This window comes from Panthera leo, chromosome F3 (genome assembly GCF_018350215.1).
Source record: "Panthera leo isolate Ple1 chromosome F3, P.leo_Ple1_pat1.1, whole genome shotgun sequence".
NCBI lineage: Eukaryota > Metazoa > Chordata > Mammalia > Carnivora > Felidae > Panthera > Panthera leo.
The window spans coordinates 31,855,326-31,872,267 of NC_056696.1; the positions used below are offsets into that span (position 1 = coordinate 31,855,326).

Below are 16,942 nucleotides of genomic sequence, written 5' to 3' on the forward strand. Positions count from 1 at the left end.
TCCACTCCTTCCCCATTTTTCCCCATGGTATGGTGGAGATACTGGTATATTGTTGGTATCTTGGTAACTGTTCACCAGTCCGCTCTCCTGGAAAAAAAAAATGATGCATGCAAAGTGTACATACATTTGCTATAAATTTTCCTGATAGCAAGGACATAGAACACAATTAACAGATAATAATAAAATATACGTTATTGTCAGCTCCATATGGCCAAGTGATTCTCCCAGGATGCTTTAACTGATTTTGCCGAACTCTTGTAGCCTACCTATGGTTTGAAAAATGGAATAACATCTTAATTCACCTACTTCTCAAATTGATTGTCACTCAATCTGATATGTGATCTGTGAAACTATTTCTTACCCTTGTACAAATTTCACTGGTTAGGTGAACCACTTTGAGCTCCAGCACCAATTATAGGCTTATATAATTTTAATAACAGCTGTTTAACAACTGCTGGCAAAACACTAAAATGTAACAATCGGCTGTAGTGGCAGGAGCCGGCAGGAGCTGTCTCCAGCATACCACTGGCCTGTCTTTTCGGTTTAACTGTTAGTATTGAATAAACTCCTCACAGTTAAGCTACTCACTACTCTAAGGAAATTCCTATCACTGACCCTTGCAGGGGCTTTAAAAGGTGGAGAAGCATTAACATCAGTCCTACAGAGCATGCTTTTGATTGGAAGAATTTGACAAATGCAAACTTTTTCCTGAAGTGCATGGGAAGCTTGCATTTTTCTAAAGCTGGTTCTATGCTTTCCGGTCTCAAAGCTAAGTAGACCGATAGAAGTCTCTCTTAGATTTTGTTTTGAGCCTTCAAAACCTTTATTGTTCAGGTATTTGTTTGTAGAATATGTTTGATCCCACTGAAAACAATTTAAATGTATTAAAAATATACGATCTACCAAATAAGTTAAAACGTTGCAGTTCAGTCTACCTCTTCTTCTGTTTGGATTCAGGCTGCTGTTTTGAGTTGAGGTTGCATTTTTTTCCCCCTAGAAGTTGCTTCTGTCCAAGACGAAGAACAAATTGGGGGCAGAAGACTGAAAGCAGATTTGAAGCACTCCGAGATTGCTGACCAGCCCTATTTCTCATGAGTTGGGGGGGGGGGGGGGGGGCGCGGTGGAGGGGAAGAAGCCATTGTTTTAAATTTCCACTTAATATGAAAATGTTTGTTTTTAAAATGTTTCTTCCTGCTGGAAAAAATGTATTTTTAAAAGGAAAAACATCCTCTTTTGGCTATAAGAAAAAGTCAGCTGTATGAGCAGGTGTGACCGTATCATAACATGCTGATATATAAATCAATAAATTTTTACCTCTCAGGACTTGTATAACCTTCTTATTAACTCCTAGAGGCATGAGAAACATGAAGTATCAATAATCCAGATCACATGTAAACAACACACACATGGAAGGGAGGAGGGTTGGCTAGCCACTAGAAGTGAGACAGGTTCTTTTAATAATCAAAAAAATACTCTTAATTAGGTATGATCAAACCCATTTTGCAAAGGAAGAGATTGGAACAATGTTTTTTGCTAGGCAACATGAGCGTATCACATAGCTCATTTCTGAGTGTTCCCCTGGAAGGTTTCTGGTGCCTCCCCTCGGAGTACTTTCTGACTTTTAGGGGTGAGATTCGCTCTAGAGATGGTGGTAAAGCTCTCACCATTTATTTACCGTGGCCGAGAGAGAACCCTGGGCCGTCCTCACAATTATAGCTGTTGTCTTCGTGGTGTCATTGAGAAATCATGGGGCTGAGAGGCCTCCCCAAATTATCAATTGTGACATCTTCAGGCCTGTGTTTCATTTTTCATGCAAAACTGCCTGACAAGGGTCTTGTCTTCCGTTTTTTACCAGTTAACACTGTATCCGGATCAGGGCCCCTAGAAGTGGAGAAATCAGAAGAGTTAGAGTACTAGGAAGAGGAACTCAGGAGTGATAGAAGACAGGGAGTGCAAAGGCTGCTCTCTAAACAAGGTACACACACCACTGACCCACGAGGACCCCAGGGGGTACTCCCAACACGGCAGTGTTCGGGAAATCCATTCCTGTAAGATCTCTGTCCTAAGACTGCGTCCTCAGGGTTCACCTGTGAAGGGTCCCACTTGCCATTTCAGACACTCTGCCCTCTTGGCAGAAGAAAAGCCTGCCTCTGAGCCATTAGGCATCTCCAGGATGCTAAACAAAGAGACAATTCAAAATATTGGTGACAAGGAGCCTCTTTTAATCAAGGCATCTAGAGCCCACAATAGGGCTTTTATCTTTCCTTCGAATGTACACATTTCAGTTAGGACAAAGGATGGCATTGGAAATGAGGCATCTGGGCCTGTCTGTGTTGGATGTATTGAACTCTGACATGTTTAGTGTGGGACAGTGGGAGCAATGGTACCTTGGGGCTCCAAAAAGCACAAAAAGTAGAAGCCAACCAAGACTTCCTTTGGCTTAGATCCAGTACTGGCAAAATGTCACTTTGGTTAAAGTGAGTCACAGGGCCAATGTTAATAAACATTATTTTTTAATGTTTATTTATATTTGAAAGAGAGAGACAAAGTGCAAGTGGGGGAGGGGCAGAGAGAGAGGGAGACACAGAATCCGAAGCAGGCTCCAGGCTCTGAGCTGTCAGCACAGAGCCCAACGTGGGGCTTGAACTCACAAGCTGTGAGATCATGACCTGAGCCAAAGTCGGATGACTAACCAACTGAGCCACCCAGGCACCCCAAAGTGAGTCACAGGGCCAATCCAGATTCAATGTGGGAGAGTCTACTAAAGGGTCTAAATACCAGGAGTCATGGCTCATTGGGAGCCATCTTTGAAGTCCAGCTATCGCAGTAAACAATTCCTCAGCTATTGGAATAAAGACCACTAGCTGGGTCTAGAATTCTCACACTTTAACAAGTTTGCCCATAATTTCAATAGTTGGAAGGTTTTTGAATTTCTGAGTACTTTAAGAGGATTAGATACGTTGGTCCATCACTCATTCATGTAAATCACATTAATCAAAAGGACACATATCCAAAGAATGGAGGTTTGGTTAGGAAGTAACCTTTATATTATTTTCAGCGTTGATTGATGCATAACTCATTGGCCCTTAGCATTTCAGAGCTAGCAGGAACTTTAGACATCACCTTGTTTTTTTGAGCCAGTGGATTTCATTCTGGTGCAATTGAGTCCCTTGCATCAAATGGCTACTTAACAGAATCACGGGGACTAAAACCAGGTTTCCATTCAAAATCCCCCCAAACAGCAGATTGCCTCTGTTTGGGTTTTTGTTTTGAGTAAATAAGAGTTAAATCTAAAGGATGAAGTACACTTCTTTTTTTTTTTTTTTTAATTTTTTAACGTTTATTTATTATTGAGACACAGAGAGAGCAGAGCATGAGCATGGGAGGGGCAGAGAGAGCAGGAGGCACAGAATCTGAAGCAGGTTCCAGGCTCTGAGCTGTCAGCACAGAGCCCAACACGGGGCTCGAACCCACGAACCGCGAGATCATGACCTGAGCCAAAGTCGGATACTTAACCGACTGAGCCACCCAGGCGCCCCTAAGTACACTTCTTAAAGGGGTAATAGATTCAAAAGCTTCTGTAATTTCCTTTTCCTCAATTTTAAACATAATAGTTCCCAAGTCCTAGATTATTTTTTATAACTGTTCCCTCAGCTGTTGCAGAGATACAATTAGCCACTAAAAAAATCTGAAATCCATGCTTCTTATCTTTTTGGAGGTGGAAATGAAATGTATTTTGTTTTTATCTCTGCCCCGTACAGTAGAAGATAAAGAAAATGCCTGACTTTAGACTGAAGTAGGGACAGATTTCAATCTCATAACAAGTTTCTTTCATTTCTGAAATCCGGGTATGACACCGGCAGCAGGTAATACACTCAGGGCCACCACTGCCTCTAGTGCCCAAATGTCCCTCCATCGTGGCAGCCGCTGGGTTCCAGGGCCTGTCCAAGAAGAGCCCACAGAAGGGCAGCAACACCCAGGACTCAGCCCATGAGCTTAAATCGTAACCCCTTTGATATGTTTCTTATCCTCTAAACCTCACTCTCCTCGTGTGTTAAATGGGAAACTTTCAAAGAGTTCTTTTCAGTATTACATGAGATCTTTTCCGTGAAGCACATTGTGTCAAATGCTCAGTAATGGAGGCTGTTTTATCTCACCCCAACTGGGTTTAACAGAGTATGGAAATTATGCCTGTGGACCACATGACCTGTTTTGGCTCCTAAGAATTTTATCACTATCACATAGGCTGTAATGCCTGCCATCCCGTTTTCTGAGCCCTAGGTCACTTGGGTTTCCACGATAAACTGAAACGCAGTCAACATGGCCAAGCTCCTAACCTCACCTAGTCAGACTATATACCTCATTATTTAAGGCTCCCGACAGCCACAAAGAGCTTTGAGGTCGGAGAGCCAATTAGGAAGGTAAGGAGAGTAGGGTATAAAGAGGAAATACGATCTGCTCGACAGAAGACATTACATAGTCTTCGTAGAGACCTATTTTTTGCTTCTGAGACATGATGTCACTTGTGGTAAAGACCTTGAACTAATTATCAAAAGGGAAGAAAATATAATTTCTAGTAGTTGGAAGCTATCCACCAGCCCATAGTTGTCTATGTATATTTCATATGATCCTAAAATAGAAAGGCCTGTGCTGAAGGCATTCTGACGATTCAGGAAACCACAGTAATTTTGAAAATGTTTTCCTTTCTAGTTGCAGAAGACTCTGAAGTTTATATCTTGATAATTGACATTTTATCCTCCAGTCCTAAGTGCTATGTACTCAATCCTTAGGGATTTGGGTGCCAGCAGACAGTGGGCAGATTAGAATCAGTGCTGTTTTTGGTTATTGAGGTATTATGGTAGACGAGAGAGGGTCCTCTATGTGGAACTGGGACAGGTACACAACAGAGGATCCTCTATGTGGAACTGGGATGGCAGGCATGGGTCTGAGGGCTAGCTCCGCTGGGGTTGGGGGTGGGAGGTGATAAGAAGGTGATGTTTCAAAGCCTGATCTTTCTCTAAGAGCCCCAGCCTGATGCCCATCAGGCTGTCCAGCCCACCATCCAAGAACTTCTTCAGGGTATCAACCCCAGGAAGCAGTAATTCCATGAGAGAGAGAGAGGATGATGGGCAAAGGTGCGATTACAGAACAGATCTCCTAGAGGAGATTTGGAAATACTTAGAAGCCATTGTCCGGTGAGAAGTTTGGCATGAACAATGACTCATAGAGATGCACCTGTGCCCGCCCAGGCATGACAGGGCTCAGAGCAGTCCTAGGCTGGCCTATACTGAAGGTAAGCTGGCTTTGGTTTCCTAAAGGGTTACTTAAAAACGCAACGGATTGAATGAGTTAACAAATGTGGAATTTATGAATCAGTTTCTCCTTGAGGGCAGAGAAATGGAATAGTTGATTGCTCAGCCTTCAGACACTGTTCCATGTAAGATCAGGCATAGTAATGGGAATAAACTGGAGTTATGTTTGAATGATGGGAAAACCTGGTGTGTCAGGAGGAACACTGACTCAGACTGACTTACTCATTATTGAAAGAGGAAGGAAAGGAATGACAAGAGGACTAACTTACCAGCCCCACTGGTAGTGACCTAACCATGGGAGTAGATTCTAACACAGAGAAACCAGTCCAGGCAGAATGCCCCATGGGTTTCCCATTTGGAAGGCATTCATGGTTGGGTTGGGGTGGTGAGGAGTGGGAGTGTTGGGTGTAGAACATAGGTACAAAGAGTCTGAAAACTACAGACAAGAAGGAAATGAACAGACAAGACTTTCTTTTTTTTTTTTTTTTTTTCCAGAAGCTTGGGAAATAGGAAAGTGGTAAATCTACTGAGCAAGTGAGAAGCAACAAGTGTATCCTTCCAGGAGCCCCTGTAACACCCTGTCACAGACATCTGGTAGGACAGGTGTGTGCTAGCTGCCAGGTCCTCATGGTGAGGCTTTCTCTACCTGAGCTGCTCCTCCTGTGGGGTCTGGTCAACACTTGTACCTTACCGGGAAGATGGCAAGCCGAGGACACCCCTTCCTGCCCACTCAGGCCCCAGGTACTGGGGACCTCCACTCTCAGACAATTCCTTGCCCTACCCATCCCCTCTAGTGGCTGCCCTCCAAATGGGAAGGCACTGCTGAAGTGCTCTGGATCTCTTCATTCAACATACTTCCACAATCAGCGGTGGGACAAAACCACATGGGTCTAGAAGCTTCCATCTCATTCCTTGCCTGGCACTTTTTAAAGTGTGTGTTCTACCTTGTGTGATTGACTCTTTGGCTGTTTGAGGTCGTTGTGTTTTTGTTTTGTGTTTAAATTTCTGCGTTATTTTTTGGGGCAATAAGGGAGGGAGATTCTGTGATCCTGTTTTATCCGTCTTTAAACAAAAGTCAAATACATTTAAAACAAGATTCAGTTCCTCAAAAGGCTGCTTAACTCATGCCATTCTTATGACTGTTATTCAAAGCACAGCACATGTGAAAAAAAGATATTACAATATATTACCTATGGCTCAGGTGAAAAATAATTTTAGTACAAAAATAATTAAGGTGTTCTTCTTTCTCTTTCGATAGGCTGAAAGACTTCCTAAATGAAGTGAGATTTCAATCACTGATAGAAGGAAGGGGGGAGGCTGAGTGGGGGCAGCCAGGGCTGCTAATCTGGAAATTATCATTTCCTCAATTTCTCTTCCTTAGAAAATGCCTGTCACACAGTGGGTTGGTGACAACCCAGTGAGATAGTCCTTGTGAAAGGGTTCAGAGAACTTTAAACACTCCACAGAATGAGGAGCAGTTACAATTAGATTCAACAATGAAACGGATCCTTTCTTGTTGCTGAAAGAATTCACAAAGAAGCTGGGTGAGCCTGTGCCAGGGGTGGGTGGAAGAACCCAACTCTGGGTGAGGGTTGGACCAGCTGGTCCCTGTGGCCTTCCCCACCATGAGCCATTGTCAGTCACAAGGACTCTGATAAAAGTTCCACTGTGCCTGCATCTTCCGCTGCCCTCAGAGGAGACAAGAAGCCATGAACTCAGTTTGGCCAGAAGACAGGGTTTATTTTGCTCTCATCACTCACAGAGACCTCTCCCCAAGATCTGAGCCACCAGGCGGGACCAGCTACATAGTTTGTAGAACTCCAGGGCAAAATGAAAATGTAGAGCCCCTGGTTCAAAAAGTTTAAGAATTTCAAGATGGCAACTGCAGGGCATTAAAACAGGTGCAGCCTGAAGTCAGCCCCGCCAAGAGGACCACCAAGGAGGAAATGAGGAATGGGGAGGAGCCAGGCCCCTGGGGGTCCTCAGTGTCCCAGCTCTGTTCCTCCTCCCAAGCCACTGCACAAGGGGCTTTTATGGAAGAGGAGATAAGAGCAGCAAACACAAATACCATTTCTAGTGTGCCAGGCAATACTCTAAGTACTTTATACACACCTCGGGTAGCTAACTTTCACAACAACCTTATGAGGTTTCTTTTACAGATATGTAAATGAGATGACACATAGAGTTTAGGTGACTTACCCAAGATCACATCGCTGAAGGTGGCAGAGCCAGGATTCAGATGCAGGGTGTCTGGCCTCAGAGTCTTGTCCTCTTAGCCACTGTGATTTACTCTTTTTCTTTTCTTTTTTTTTTTAAAGTTTATTTATTTTGTGAGACAGAGAGAGAGAGAAAGAGAGCCAGCAGGGGAGAGGCAGAGAGGGGGAGAGAGAGAATCCCAAGCAGGCTCCACGCTGTCAACACAGAGCCTGATGTGGGGCTTGAACTCATGAACTGTGAGATCATGACCTGAGCCCAAGTCAAGAGTTGGATGCTTAACCAACTGAGCCACCCAGGAGCCCCTGATTTACTCTTTTTCCAGGGGCTTCTGTATAATTGCTCAGAGAAGGGAACAGTGGCAGAGGGAACAGGTACCAGAATGTAAATGGATCACCAGGTGGTAGCCTCTTCTTTATTGCCCTTAGTAAGACCACACCAACCCACCTACAAGGGGGCAAGGCTGCTGGGAGATGCAACAGGCCGGGTAGGCAGAAATGATCATGTACCTTGTCCAAGTGACAGGTGTCTTAGTTTGGTTCACTCTAAAGCAAACCCTGAGGTAAGGACTTGGGTGCAGATGATTTATTTGGGAGATGATTCCCAGAATAAGTCGGGGATCAGACAGCATTTAGAGGAAAGAAAAAGGAACAAGGAAATGTGAATATGGGAGCATTGTTGCTGCTGCCATTGTAGGCAACAAGAGCTCAGTTCTGCAGGAAGCCAGGCATTCACCCACCACCTCCTGTCCCCCTTTGATTAGGGGCTGCCCCTGTGGCCATTAACTTCCCCAAATTTCTGGGCTGTCCCTGAAGTGGGTGGGAGAGACTTTCCTGGCCCTGGAGAAGCCCCAAGGCCAAAAGCAAAAAGATTCAGGGAGTGTGCTTGAGCTGGGATGTGCCCAAGGTGAGTGTGAGTCCCATCACAAGGGCAGCTGAAGACAGTGGGCCAAGGGAATGTAGGGAGCCACACCCAACACGTCTGTCCAGGAACCACCAGATTTCACTAGCCGCCGGCTCTCAATGGAGAATGGGAGCAGGGGGTGGCAAGAATATATGTGGGCAAAATGTCATTTCCATTGTGGATCTCTGTGTCTGCTCACTGGCTGCTGTCGTTCATTCTTCGAGTGACCTGCTTCCTCAGCTCCAGAGCACAGGAGATGGGATAGCAGGCTAGCGCCAGTCAGCTGTTGTTTACTGAGTGTGCTTACTAAACGGGCTGCCAAAGGGGTGAGGGACAGGGAAGGACCCAGGCTCTGTCACCCCACAGCAGCATGTTGACACTCCCTGGAGGGCATCATAGAGATTGACTGTGGCTATGATGCAGGGCTCCAGGGGAGTGGCTAATCCCTGCAGGCGTTGGGACAGGAGCCACAAAGCCCAGGGAACGACTCCAGTAAAGCTTCCCCACTGGCCTGAGAACTCTGGAGATTTCGCCACCCTGCTCTCAATCCACTCCTGCATATAGACTCTCTGGGGCTCCACCTGGCTGCTGGCCTGAGGCTGGCCTGGGCTCAGCCGGCCTGCTCTGAGCCTCTTACCACCCCCTCCCTTCCTACCCTAAGACCCTCTTCACTTGGGCACATTTGCTTTGACACCACTTTCTAAGCCCTAGCTGCCTTCTGCATTGTTCTGAGAAACTAGTTGACATTTTGACCAGCCCAGAACCTGGGAGCTGAGGGGTAGGTTTACGATGTTAGCCTGCAAGGGGACAGAATCCAGGCCTGGGAAATAGAAATCTCAGGGGAAGGTCACAGCTCAGCTTCTTTCTAGCCAGCGAGGTCACATTTCCTCAGTTTACACATGTACAACACTAATCAGCCTTGCCACATCCACCTCACAGGGTCGCTGAGATACCAGATGGAACGTCTGTGAGCAAAATTTTCAAACCAACAGAGTCTTATGTAAATGTAACTTGTAATAACCATTGTTTGCTGCCCTGTGCCTGACATCCCATTAGACCGAATTCCTCTGCTCTCTTCCTGGCACACACAGGGGCCTTTGTTATTTGGAACTTGGGAGCTTGGCAAATTCCTGCTTGTCTGGAATCCAAACAGGCCAGTTGTGAGTTGTCTTGGGGTGTTGTGCCCTGGAAGAGCCGCTCGGTCAGGGGCCAGAGCCAGGAATTCCCCCTCCAGACCCAACTGCTAGGAGCTCCATGGCCTTAGGCAAGCGCCTTGATTTCCTAGAGCCCTGTGTGATTCATCTGACAAAGGGGGTTATTGCCCCGGTCTGGCCTGTCTGCCTCCTGGGCTCTCAAGAGGGTCAAGATGGATTACAGGGGTCTAGGCAAGGGTGTGCGAAATGCTCCTGTGCTGTGTAAATGCTGGGGATTGTTCCTGGAAAAAGGGCTTTCTGACTTGATTCCACAGCACGCATCCACCCATCAGGCCTAGTGTGAACTTAGAGGCACAGTCAAGATCTTGAAATGTTTTCCAGATCATCCAAGAAAGTCGGTGCAGGAAGAGAAAGACTCCGCTTTCTTAGTAGCTAGAAGTACAGGTAATTGTCACCATTATGGGGGTGGGGTTGTTGTATGAAACTATTGTGGGTCAGGAGGGAAGGGAGTGGACTTTGAGTCCCAGAAAAGGAGGACAAAAATGGCAAAGACGTCTTTGGAGGGACAGCAGGAACTAGAAAGAGTAAGGCAAGGTCTAATATGCAGAGCCTAGAATGAGGCAGTGAGAGACGGGGCAGAGGCTGCAGGAGGGGCTCCCCGACCTGCACGCTGGCTAAACCCCAATTTTTCTTGTGTGTCAGAGAGGCCCTTCTCCCGACCGCATGGACGAACCATGATTGGTTTAGAATCTTAATCTATACCACTAGTCTGCTGATTAGTGTGACCCCGTGCTGGCCGATAGAATCTGAGGGGGAGTCCACTGGGGGCTTCTGGGAAAGATTGTCCTCCTTGATAAAAACAGAGAGAGAGACAAGGGAGGCTGTTCCCTCTTCCCCATCTACGAGGCCCCTCCAGAGCCTGTCCTGTCCCACCTGGCAGTACCTGAGTTGGGTAATAGCCAGTTCCCATTTCTCTCCAGCTCCCCCCATGGCCCACACCTTCCTGCCCCAGCTGTTGGCGTGAGAGGCTGAGGTCTACAGCACCTGCAGCTCCCAGTGAGAAGAAACCCAAGAGCCATGGAGCTGCTGCATCTTGGGATTCCCTCCAGGCTGCTTGACATGGGAGACAAGGCATATCTTCACAGTTGAAGCCACTTTATAATCTACTGCTCCACTGGCAAGGGAACCAGGGTTAAAATAACACTGGTAATACGTGCCATTGAAAGGAACGTTACAGTTCATGCAGCACTTTATATGTACGGATGTTACTCAATCTTCACAAAAGACAAGAGGGTAAGTGAACAATAAATGAGGAAGCTTTGGCCAGGGGGCATAAATGACCCCCAAGGTCACAGAGCTAATTGCTGGTAGGCCTGATAGCATAAGTCAGAGCTGCTGACTCCTGCCCCAGGACCCGTCCCGCTCCGCCCGGAAGAGACCAAAACTGAAGCTAAACACAGGGACATACAGATGTCCCCGGGGCTAAGATGAAAGGTCAGACTGCAGCCTTACTGTCACCTTCCTGAAGAGTCTTGGGGGAGAATAAGAGGGAGCCTGATCATCAACTGTCTGTGAGCCATTAGGTTGGGGGACTGAGCCCAGGGTGGAACCAGACAGTACAGGAGAGGGGGAGGTGGGCACACGGGAGCAGCCTGTTTCTCCACCCCCAGGAAGCTCCTGGATGGAAGGAAGGAAAGATGACAAAGTGTAAAGCAAGGATTGGCAGTCTTCCCGAAGCACGAGGCCAACTGGCTTCCCAAGCGGGCAGGCACGTGTGGATCCAGCCCGGAAGAGACCGGTCATGGCGATTGGACCAGAGAGAGGAGTGTCGGGAGCAGGGCAGGCTCCGTCTGAGAAGCTTTCCAGAGAAGGTGAGTTCTGCACAGAGAAAGGGGCCAAAGAGGGCACCTGGGTGTTTCTGACTTCGGCTCAAGTCATCACCTCACAGTTGGTGAGTTCGAGCCCCACATCCGGTGAGCTTGAGCCCTGCTTCAGGTGAGCACAAGCCCCGCTTCTCTCTCTCTCTCTCTCTGTCTCTCTGTCTCTCTGTCTCTCTCTCTCTCTCAAAATAAATAAATAAATAAATAGGAGCCAAAGGGGCTCTGGGAGGGCTGGGAAGGGCTGCTCTGTATGCTTCCCTGACACTGGTGTGAACTGGCTGTGGGCCCTTAGCTGGGGGGTACACAGAGGACCCCTTCCTTGTCATTTAACCCTCAATAAAGAGATCCCAGGGGTAAACTCAGACTCTTCACATGATCAAATGTGAAATGTGTTGCAAGAAGTGATACTTATCACAAAGTACCCAAGTATGGATATTATTTACTTAAAAAAAATCAAAATAGGTAACAAAAAGCATTTTATGCACACACACACACACACACACACACACACAGTGCAGATTTCAGTTCCATATCATAGATGACCAGACAAGGTAGAGACCTAGACATAGAGAGGGAAACTGAAAAGAGGGGTTACAAGGATAGAGGAAAAGCATGTGAACATTGAAAGTTGATGAGGAAAACACCCTTGTTTCAGAGGGCTTCACCAAGGCATTAGAACTTTTTCTTTTTTCAGTTGTCCATGTGTTTATAGTTGCCTATGTTGATGGCAGGAGGTGAGCTTCATTTATTTCTTTGTGTTTTCATTAATCAACAAACATTTACCCTGTGTCTAAGTGTATTGGACACTATCCATACAGCCGGGGTTAGAAATGAAACACAGGACTCATGCTCTGAGGCATCCACAGAGCATATGTGCACGGCCGAGGGTCAGAGCAGGACGGCACACAGTTATAATGCAGTGGGATAATGGTGAGGAGAGGCGTGAGTGCCATGGAAGCAGAGAGGACCAGGTCTAGCCGAGGCTGGGAAGGGGCTTAGAAGCCTCCTTCCTTGGTCTATATTAGCAGGAACCCGCCCCACCCCCTAGAGCATTCCTGGCAAGAACAGACCCAGGACTGAACTAAGGCAGTGTCACAGAAAGGAAAGGATTGGCGAATGGGGAGAGGGTCCAGGAAGCACTTGGTTGAGGGAGATGACCTCAAGTTGCCCCCAGATTTCTGGCTCATGAAACTAGAGGAATGGGGGTGTCATTGACTGAAATAGAGAAGAAGGGAAAAGAACAGGTCTACGGGCAAAAGAGTTTTTTCTTCTCAAATAAAAAATCTGATCATACAAATATCTGACATAACATTTTCCAAAGAGTCTCCCTAGCTTTTAGGATAATATTTAAACTCTGTTGTTTAGCACATATGGCCCCCCCAATTCTTTCTTCTCTAGGCTTCTTTCTTGTCACTCCCTTAAGTCCTTCCTTAGATACAGCTATATAAAACTCTTAGTTATTCCAAGACACATTCCATGGCTGTTGTATAGTTTTGTACATGTGATTCTCTCTGGCTAGAAAGTACTCTGTTATGAACATCTGTTGTTTGTGTTCTCGGTACCCTCTCCTTTGGGTTACCTCTCCTGACTCATTCCATGTGGCCCTGTTGGAGCTGCCAATCACAGCATCCCGCCCCCTGGTGGCAAGAGTGGGTAGGGAAGCCGGGTCTGGTCAAGCAGAGTATCCCACACCTCTGTGATTGGCCTAGGATTGGCACGTGACCCAAGTTGGGCCAATCAGAGCCCTCCTCTGGGATTTTATATATATAATATATAAAAAAAAAATATATATATATATATATATATATATATATATATACACATACATACACACACACATATATATATATATATATATATATATATATATATATATATATATGCTGGGGCTAACCAACTGAGTTGATAAAAGCCTGGAACTTCCTGTGGCCAACTGACCCCTGAAACATGAAAGAAGCTGAACTGATTAGGAGAGAATGAGTTCAACCCAGAGGAAGAAAGAACAGACCCGATGCAAGGACAGCAGCAAGTCTGAATGCTGTGTGAGTTCTGAGGCCAGCTTCACTCAGGTGTCCCTGGTTTGCTTAAATCTGTCCTGTCACTTAAAAGTGAAAGACTCCTATAGCCCAAATCCCAATTTCTGCTACCCACTTCCCACACATCCTTCAAAATTCAGTTCCAACCCAATTCCCCCAGAAAGTCTCCCCTGACCAGTTGCTCCTCCCCTCCTGGTTTGATGCACTTCCCTTGGGTTCCCATAACATTCTGGGCATATTTCAGTAGTATCCCTTAGCAATTAGATATGTTATCCTTGGTTCATATTTCTGCTTACTGTCAAATCGTAAGCTCCTTGGCCCTAATTGTATTCATATCATACCTCAGTTCCTGGCACAGAGAAGGTATTAAAAAAAACTTTCGATGAGCAAATAACAAGTTCAGAACTTGTCTGTGGAACATTCAGGTGCCGGGGGGTGGGGGCTTTGGGTATGTTAGTCATGGGGAGAGGGGGTGCTTCTGTGGAACAGGTGTAGGAGGCCAGTGGGTTGTGGGCAGTGAACAGTGAGGAACGCCCTTGGTCTGTCTCCAGTGGCTTATCCAAAGAGGGAAGGAGAGTAATAGGGTGACTGGAAAGGACAAGGGGGATTTATTTGAAGATTCCAAAGTTCTAAGTGTGTTTATATGTTGAGGGAGTGAGGCCAGGGAAGACAGGGGTGAGGATGCAGGGGAACCAAGACATGGAACCAGGGTAGAGGATGGGCGTGAGCACAGGTAGAAGGACAAAGAACAAGAATGCCCAGCAGACACTCAGTTTACATTCAGGAGCCCCACAGGCTAGTGAGGTTGGGCCGAACACTTTTTCCTAAGACTCCCAGAACATTCGGCTGCCTTTCTCTCAATTACCCTCCACCTCCCAGCAAGTAGAAGGCCATTGCTGAGCTTGAGTGGTGTTATCAGGTCACTGGCCTCCAGCTGGGTCCAGACCTCCCAGGTGCTGGCCAGAGTTCAGAGTAATCCTCGCCATTGTTCCTTTTGTTGTTGTTATTGGACCCAGGAGATCAGATTCCCAGGATAGTGTTCACTGACTTTGTCCGAGGCCATGTGATCCTGTCAAGGGAGGAGCATGGATGTAAATTATTGAGGAAATCTTAGGTTCTCAACAACTCCCTAGTGAGTCAAATATGCCAAGAAACCCAAGAGGACTCTGCCTTTGGGGTGTTCACAGCTGGGATTGTGCAGGTGATCACTTCCCCGGCCTGTGGCCTCTGAGCCTGCCAGAGATTGAAACTTGAAGTCTGGAGGCTCATTAGAGCCCTCCAGCAGCCAGGATTTCCCAAATGATCTGGAGGGGAGAGACTGCAACAGCCCACAGATAGAAACCCAACTGAGAAACTACATTCATTTTGGGCCTTTGGGGGGGATATGCAGGTGAGGAGAAAGCAGTCCCTGTTCCCCCTGGAGGAGCCCAGGGAGCCATGGTCTTTGCTCAAGAGAGAGAGGCTCAGCCTCACTGTGGAAGGCATGATCCCTGCCCTTGGAAGTTCCTGACCAGACAGAGGTCACCCAGGGGTGTGTGCTCACACACACACATACACACACACACACACACACACACACACACACACTCACACACACACTGTGACTGTAATGACAGCAACTGGAACAAGATACAGACAGGGTGTAAGCACTGTGCTGGAGGCTGGAACTAGCCAGATCACTGCAGACGGGTAGCCCAGAGGAGGGGATTATCTGGAGTTGCCCCCTTCCCAGAGGCCACCCCCTGCCATCTGGTGCAGAGCTGTGCCAGGCAGGGTCCAAGCTAGTTGGATGCTTGCTGGTTCCGGCTGCTGAGTATCAGACACCGTGGTTGTTCACAGGGGGGCAATGCTGGAAGGATCTTGCTGGCTTGTTGCCTTAAGTCCCAGACTACTCTCTGCAAAAGAAGAAGGGAAGGTGGGGAAGAGATCAATGTTCAGTCTTTCCAAGTTTTCCTTGGCTTTGGTTATCAGCAGACAGCCCATCTGTTTGCTCAGGGCTCTCACTTCCCTACCCTTGAATACCTGTTATCACACTTGCTGTGTTTCTGGGCTCTCAAAGATGGCTGAGCCTGTGTGTGTGTGCGTGTGTGTGTGTTCTTGTATACCTCATGCATCTCTATGCCCGGCCTTCCAAGTGCACACCTGCATATCTCCATGTAGATGTGACCACATGTGATAATTCCCGTATTTGCCTAAGTTGCCCCTGTGTACACATGAATGTGTCCAGTTGTGTGTGCTGGGGCGGGGGATCCTCATTGCAGACACCAAGCATTCATCTACTAGGTTTTAATGTCCAGCAACATGATAACATCAATACAGCAGCCTGGACATTGAGCTGAGTCTCACCATTTCCCTGGGTTTGTCCAGAACTGATACATGTAACTTAATGTCTCAAACTCCCCTTCTTCCTTCTCAGCTCGCCCTGAGTCCCTGAAGAACTCTTGTATGTTATACCCAAGACTTACCCAGAAGGGTAGAGGATGGCTGATCTTTGGAGCTTCCACTAACTCTCCAATCATTTATCCACTTGCCCCTCAAACGATCCACGAGCTTCTGCCAGACCAGACCCTGTGTTAAGGGCCAGGGATACAGAAATGAATAAGACAGAGTCGCTGTTTTCATGAAATGCACATTCTTGTCAGGGAGGAAGGCCTGGACACAACTAATTATGTTCAAAGGCAGACTCTGATAAGACCATGGGACTACAGAGAAAGAAGACACTAACATCCCTGAGGAACCTGGGATGGTTTCAATGAGGTGGCACTTAGCTAGGACTGGAGTAGAATTTTGACAAGAGAATGTACAGAAGAGCATTGCATGCAGAACAATGGTATGATCAGAGATCTGGAAGTGAGAAGGCCCACAGAATGTCTACTTTCAAACCCTTCTGCAGGGCTAGCACGATGCATGACTCTGGGGAGTACCCGTCACATAGAATTCAGTGTGAAGGGTGCCCCCTAAAATCTGGTCCTGCCCTTCTTCTCTGCATTCTTATAAGTCTGTGTCCCCAGGCTTTGCTCATGTTACATCTAACCAATTCCAAATAGGAGCAAATGACTAAGGTGAGGTTAAAAGAACACGGGGTAGGAGGGGGGCCACTGATGATGTTGTGAGCGAGGCTCATGAGAGTCCCGTGGAAAGCCAGCCCAATCTGTAAAGATAAAGTCAGAATGGGCTGTTGAGAGTGATTGCAAAGTCTTTCTCTGAATCATTTGTTCAACAAACATTCATCTGATGTGGTCTCTGGGAGGAGACAGGCACAGAAGAGAAGTCTCCTTATTTGTTCATGATGATTTAGGTTAGTGTTTCTTTAAGCGTTTTCCTAAGAACAATAAATAATCCAGAGAGATTCTGAGCTCAAATAAGAGTTACTGGAATCAAACACATTTAGAAAATATGTGTAAACAAAGCAAACAAGTCTCTCCACTATAATATTTATCAGG

The 16,942-nt window shown here is 46.7% G+C and overlaps 1 long non-coding RNA gene across 2 annotated transcripts; it reads left to right on the top strand.

Moving 5' to 3' along the window:
- Window positions 1–1,168: 1,168 nt before the first annotated feature.
- On the top strand, window positions 1,169–16,009 carry LOC122211874. 2 transcript variants are annotated; one of them, XR_006198877.1, is made up of 4 exons: window positions 1,169–1,975; window positions 9,965–10,876; window positions 11,254–11,454; window positions 15,916–16,009. It is a non-coding gene; the product is annotated as an uncharacterized LOC122211874 (long non-coding RNA). The 2 variants fall into 2 exon arrangements; XR_006198876.1 differs by lacking the exon at window positions 1,169–1,975 and having other exon boundaries at window positions 7,786–10,876.
- The last annotated feature ends 933 nt before the right edge of the window (window positions 16,010–16,942 follow it).